Raw genomic sequence first — 7,748 nt, 5'->3', positions numbered from 1 at the left:
ATATTTTTTTTACGTTCAGCACTAGAAGGACATATGTAGAATACAACATACAATGGTTTTCAAATGTGATTTTTTTAAAAGCTTTTTTCAATGAATATTTTCTAAAATCATGTCTTAGGCAAAATCTACAATGCAACTAGTTCGGCATATGAAGGGATACAAAATTCTTTATAAATAACAAAAAAATATTTTTATACATTTTGCATGAAAAGGGTCTAAAATATATTTTTTAACGTTCAGCACTAGAAGGACATATGTAGAATTCAACATACAAGGGTTTTCAAATGTGATAAAAAAATTTTTTTCCATTAACATGTTCTAAAATCATGTTTTAGGCAAAATCCACAATGAAATTAGTTCGGCATATGAAGGATACAAAGTTCTTTATAACAAACAAGAAAAATATTTTTTCTATATTTTTATTGAAAAGGGTCTAAAATATTTTTTTCAGATGTGATTTTTAAAAAAGCTTTTTTCAATGAATATTGTCTAAAATCATGTTTTAGGCAAAATCCACAATGCAACTAGTTCGGCATATGAAGGGATACAAAGTTCTTTATAACAAACAAGAAAAATATTTTTTATACATTTTGCATGAAAAGGGTCTAAAATATGTTTTTTACGTTCAGCACTAGAAGGACAGATGTAGAATACAATATACAAGGGATTTCAAATGTGACTTTTTTAAAGCTGTTTTTCATTAACATTTTCTAAAATCATGTTTTAGGCAAAATCCACAATGCAACTAGTTCGGCATATGAAGGGATACAAAGTTTTTTAATTAAAAACGAGAAAAATATTTTTTATACATTTTGCATGAAAAGGGTCTAAAATATTTTTTTTTACGTTCAGCACTAGAAGGACATATGTAGAATACACCATACAAGAGTTTTCAAATGTGATTTTTTAAAAAGCTTTTTTCAATGAATATTGTCTAAAATCGAGTTTTAGGCTAAATCCACAATGCAACTAGTTCGGCATATGAAGGAATACAAAGTTCTTTATAACAAACAAGAAACATATTTTTTATATATTTTTAATGAAAAGGGTCTAAAATATTTTTTTTCAAATGTGATTTTTTAAAAAGCTTTTTTTAATTAATATTGTCTAAAATCATGTTTTAGGCAAAATCCACAATGCAACTAGTTCGGCATATGAAGGGAACCAAAGTTCTTTATAACAAACAAGAAAAATATTTTTTATACATTTTGCATGAAAAGGGTCTGAAATATTTTTTTCAAATGTGATTTTTTTAAAAGCTTTTTTCAATGAATATTGTCTAAAATCATGTTTTAGGCAAAATCCACAATGCAACTAGTTCGGCATATGAAGGGATATAAAGTTCTTTATAACAAACAAGAAAAATATTTTTTATTTATTTTTAATGAAAAGGGTCTAAAATATTTTTTCAAATGTGATTTTTTAAAAAGCTTTTTTCAATGAATATTGTCTAAAATCATGTTTTAGGCAAAATCCACAATGCAACTAGTTCGGCATATGAAGGGATACAAAGTTCTTTATAACAAACAAGAAAAATATTTTTTATACATTTTGCATGAAAAGGGTCTAAAATATTTTTTTTTACGTTCAGCACTAGAAGGACAGATGTAGAATACAATATACAAGGGATTTCAAATGTGACTTTTTTAAAGCTGTTTTTCATTAACATTTTCTAAAATCATGTTTTAGACAAAATCCACAATGCAACAAGTTCGGCATATGAAGGGATACAAAGTTCTTTATAACAAACAAGAAAAATATTTTTTATACATTTTGCATGAAAAGGGTCTAAAATATTTTTTTTACGTTCAGCACTAGAAGGACAGATGTAGAATACAATATACAAGGGATTTCAAATGTGACTTTTTTAAAGCTGTTTTTCATTAACATTTTCTAAAATCATGTTTTAGGCAAAATCCACAATGCAACAAGTTCGGCATATGAAGGCATACAAAGTTCTTTATAACAAACAAGAAAAATATTTTTATACATTTTGCATGAAAAGGGTCTAAAATATTTTTTTACGTTCAGCACTAGAAGGACAGATGTAGAATACAATATACAAGGGATTTCAAATGTTACTTTTTTTAAAGCTGTTTTTCATTAACATTTTCTAAAATCATGTTTTAGGCAAAATCCACAATGCAACTAGTTCGGCATATGAAGGGATACAAAGTTCTTTATAACAAACAAGAAAAATATGTTTTATACATTTTGCATGAAAAGGGTCTAAAATAATTTTTTTCAAACGTGATTTTTTTAAAAGCTTTTTTCAATGAATATTGTCTAAAATCATGTTTTAGGCAAAATCCACAATGCAACTAGTTCGGCATATGAAGGGATACAAAGTTTTTTTATTAAAAACGAGAAAAAATATTTTTTATACATTTTGCATGAAAAGGGTCTAAAATATTTTTTTACGTTCAGCACTAGAAGGACATATGTAGAATACACCATACAAGAGTTTTCAAATGTGATTTTTTTAAAAAGCTTTTTTCAATGAATATTGTCTAAAATCATGTTTTAGGCAAAATCCACAATGCAACTAGTTCGGCATATGAAGGGATACAAAGTTTTTTCTAAAAACGAAAAAATATTTTTTATACATTTTGCATGAAAAGGGTCTAAAATATTTTTTTACGTTCAGCACTAGAAGGACATATGTAGAATTCAACATACAAGGGTTTTCAAATGTGATTTAAAAAAAAATGTTTTTCATTAACATTTTCTAAAATCATGTTTTAGGCAAAATCCACAATGCAACTAGTTCGGCATATGAAGGGATACAAAGTTCTTTATAACAAACAAGAAAAATATGTTTTATACATTTTGCATGAAAAGGGTCTAAAATAATTTTTTCAAACGTGATTTTTTTAAAAGCTTTTTTCAATGAATATTGTCTAAAATCATGTTTTAGGCAAAATCCACAATGCAACTAGTTCGGCATATGAAGGGATACAAAGTTTTTTTATTAAAAACGAGAAAAATATTTTTTATACATTTTGCATGAAAAGGGTCTAAAATATTTTTTTACGTTCAGCACTAGAAGGACATATGTAGAATACACCATACAAGAGTTTTCAAATGTGATTTTTTAAAAGCTTTTTTCAATGAATATTGTCTAAAATCATGTTTTAGGCAAAATCCACAATGCAACTAGTTCGGCATATGAAGGGATACAAAGTTTTTTTCTAAAAAGCGAGAAAAATATTTTTTATACATTTTGCATGAAAAGGGTCTAAAATATTTTTTTACGTTCAGCACTAGAAGGACATATGTAGAATTCAACATACAAGGGTTTTCAAATGTGATTTAAAAAAAAATGTTTTCCATTAACATGTTCTAAAATCATGTTTTAGGCAAAATCCACAATGCAACTAGTTCGGCATATGAAGGGATACAAAGTTCTTTATAACAAACAAGAAAAATATTTTTTATACATTTTGCATGAAAAGGGTCTAAAATATTTTTTTAACGTTCAGCACTAGAAGGACATATGTAGAATACAATACACAAGGGATTTCAAATGTGACTTTTTTAAAGCTGTTTTTCATTAACATTTTCTCAAATCATGTTTTAGGCAAAATCCACAATGCAACTAGTTCGGCATATTAAGGGATACAAAGTTATTTATAACAAACAAGAAAAATATTTTTATACATTTTGCATGAAAAGGGTCTAAAATATTTTTTTTACGTTCAGCACTAGAAGGACATATGTAGAATACACCATACAAGAGTTTTCAAATGTGATTTTTTAAAAAGCTTTTTTCAATGAATATTGTCTAAAATCATGTTTTATGCAAAATCCACAATGCAACTAGTTCGGCATATGAAGGGATACAAAGTTCTTTATAACAAACAAGAAAAATATTTTTTATATATTTTTAATGAAAAGGGTCTAAAATATTTTTTTCAAATGTGATTTTTTAAAAAGCTTTTTTCAATGAATATTGTCTAAAATCATGTTTTAGGCAAAATCCACAATGCAACTAGTTCGGCATATGAAGGGATACAAAGTTCTTTATAACAAACAAGAAAAATATTTTTTATACATTTTGCATGAAAAGGGTCTAAAATATTTTTTTAACGTTCAGCACTAGAAGGACATATGTAGAATACAATACACAAGGGATTTCAAATGTGACTTTTTTAAAGCTGTTTTTCATTAACATTTTCTCAAATCATGTTTTAGGCAAAATCCACAATGCAACTAGTTCGGCATATTAAGGGATACAAAGTTATTTATAACAAACAAGAAAAATATTTTTTATACATTTTGCATGAAAAGGGTCTAAAATATTTTTTTTACGTTCAGCACTAGAAGGACATATGTAGAATACACCATACAAGAGTTTTCAAATGTGATTTTTTAAAAAGCTTTTTTCAATGAATATTGTCTAAAATCATGTTTTATGCAAAATCCACAATGCAACTAGTTCGGCATATGAAGGGATACAAAGTTCTTTATAACAAACAAGAAAAATATTTTTTATATATTTTTAATGAAAAGGGTCTAAAATATATTTTTTCAAATGTGATTTTTTAAAAAGCTTTTTTCAGTTAATATTGTCTAAAATCATGTTTTAGGCAAAATCCACAATGCAACTAGTTCGGCATATGAAGGGAACCAAAGTTCTTTATAACAAACAAGAAAAATATTTTTTATACATTTTGCATGAAAAGGGTCTAAAATATTTTTTTAACGTTCAGCACTAGAAGGACATATGTAGAATACAATATACAAGGGATTTCAAATGTGACTTTTTTAAAGCTGTTTTTCATTAACATTTTCTCAAATCATGTTTTAGGCAAAATCCACAATGCAACTAGTTCGGCATATTAAGGGATACAAAGTTATTTATAACAAACAAGAAAAATATTTTTTATACATTTTGCATGAAAAGGGTCTAAAATATTTTTTTTACGTTCAGCACTAGAAGGACATATGTAGAATACAACATACAATGGTTTTCAAATGTGATTTTTTTAAAAGCTTTTTTCAATGAATATTTTCTAAAATCATGTCTTAGGCAAAATCTACAATGCAACTAGTTCGGCATATGAAGGGATACAAAATTCTTTATAAATAACAAAAAAAATATTTTTTATACATTTTGCATGAAAAGGGTCTAAAATATATTTTTAACGTTCAGCACTAGAAGGACATATGTAGAATTCAACATACAAGGGTTTTCAAATGTGATAAAAAAATTTTTTTTCCATTAACATGTTCTAAAATCATGTTTTAGGCAAAATCCACAATGAAATTAGTTCGGCATATGAAGGGATACAAAGTTCTTTATAACAAACAAGAAAAATATTTTTTCTATATTTTTATTGAAAAGGGTCTAAAATATTTTTTTCAGATGTGATTTTTAAAAAAGCTTTTTTCAATGAATATTGTCTAAAATCATGTTTTAGGCAAAATCCACAATGCAACTAGTTCGGCATATGAAGGGATACAAAGTTCTTTATAACAAACAAGAAAAATATTTTTTATACATTTTGCATGAAAAGGGTCTAAAATATGTTTTTTACGTTCAGCACTAGAAGGACAGATGTAGAATACAATATACAAGGGATTTCAAATGTGACTTTTTTAAAGCTGTTTTTCATTAACATTTTCTAAAATCATGTTTTAGGCAAAATCCACAATGCAACTAGTTCGGCATATGAAGGGATACAAAGTTTTTTAATTAAAAACGAGAAAAATATTTTTTATACATTTTGCATGAAAAGGGTCTAAAATATTTTTTTTTTCGTTCAGCACTAGAAGGACATATGTAGAATACACCATACAAGAGTTTTCAAATGTGATTTTTTAAAAAGCTTTTTTCAATGAATATTGTCTAAAATCGAGTTTTAGGCTAAATCCACAATGCAACTAGTTCGGCATATGAAGGAATACAAAGTTCTTTATAACAAACAAGAAACATATTTTTTATATATTTTTAATGAAAAGGGTCTAAAATATTTTTTTTCAAATGTGATTTTTTAAAAAGCTTTTTTTAATTAATATTGTCTAAAATCATGTTTTAGGCAAAATCCACAATGCAACTAGTTCGGCATATGAAGGGAACCAAAGTTCTTTATAACAAACAAGAAAAATATTTTTTATACATTTTGCATGAAAAGGGTCTGAAATATTTTTTTCAAATGTGATTTTTTTAAAAGCTTTTTTCAATGAATATTGTCTAAAATCATGTTTTAGGCAAAATCCACAATGCAACTAGTTCGGCATATGAAGGGATATAAAGTTCTTTATAACAAACAAGAAAAATATTTTTTATTTATTTTTAATGAAAAGGGTCTAAAATATTTTTTCAAATGTGATTTTTTAAAAAGCTTTTTTCAATGAATATTGTCTAAAATCATGTTTTAGGCAAAATCCACAATGCAACTAGTTCGGCATATGAAGGGATACAAAGTTCTTTATAACAAACAAGAAAAATATTTTTTATACATTTTGCATGAAAAGGGTCTAAAATATTTTTTTTTACGTTCAGCACTAGAAGGACAGATGTAGAATACAATATACAAGGGATTTCAAATGTGACTTTTTTAAAGCTGTTTTTCATTAACATTTTCTAAAATCATGTTTTAGACAAAATCCACAATGCAACAAGTTCGGCATATGAAGGGATACAAAGTTCTTTATAACAAACAAGAAAAATATTTTTATACATTTTGCATGAAAAGGGTCTAAAATATTTTTTTTTAAGTTCAGCACTAGAAGGACAGATGTAGAATACAATATACAAGGGATTTCAAATGTGACTTTTTTAAAGCTGTTTTTCATTAACATTTTCTAAAATCATGTTTTAGGCAAAATCCACAATGCAACAAGTTCGGCATATGAAGGCATACAAAGTTCTTTATAACAAACAAGAAAAATATTTTTTATACATTTTGCATGAAAAGGGTCTAAAATATTTTTTTTACGTTCAGCACTAGAAGGACAGATGTAGAATACAATATACAAGGGATTTCAAATGTTACTTTTTTAAAGCTGTTTTTCATTAACATTTTCTAAAATCATGTTTTAGGCAAAATCCACAATGCAACTAGTTCGGCATATGAAGGGATACAAAGTTCTTTATAACAAACAAGAAAAATATGTTTTATACATTTTGCATGAAAAGGGTCTAAAATAATTTTTTTCAAACGTGATTTTTTTAAAAGCTTTTTTCAATGAATATTGTCTAAAATCATGTTTTAGGCAAAATCCACAATGCAACTAGTTCGGCATATGAAGGGATACAAAGTTTTTTTATTAAAACGAAAAATATTTTTTATACATTTTGCATGAAAAGGGTCTAAAATATTTTTTTACGTTCAACACTAGAAGGACATATGTAGAATACACCATACAAGAGTTTTCAAATGTGATTTTTTAAAAAGCTTTTTTCAATGAATATTGTCTAAAATCATGTTTTAGGCAAAATCCACAATGCAACTAGTTCGGCATATGAAGGGATACAAAGTTTTTTCTAAAAAACGAGAAAAATATTTTTTATACATTTTGCATGAAAAGGGTCTAAAATATTTTTTTTACGTTCAGCACTAGAAGGACATATGTAGAATTCAACATACAAGGGTTTTCAAATGTGATTTAAAAAAAAAATGTTTTTCATTAACATTTTCTAAAATCATGTTTTAGGCAAAATCCACAATGCAACTAGTTCGGCATATGAAGGGATACAAAGTTCTTTATAACAAACAAGAAAAATATGTTTTATACATTTT

This window comes from Coregonus clupeaformis, unplaced genomic scaffold (assembly GCF_020615455.1).
Source record: "Coregonus clupeaformis isolate EN_2021a unplaced genomic scaffold, ASM2061545v1 scaf0970, whole genome shotgun sequence".
In the NCBI taxonomy this organism is placed as follows: Eukaryota; Metazoa; Chordata; class Actinopteri; order Salmoniformes; family Salmonidae; genus Coregonus; species Coregonus clupeaformis.
Note: the sequence above shows the minus strand (reverse complement) of the source record.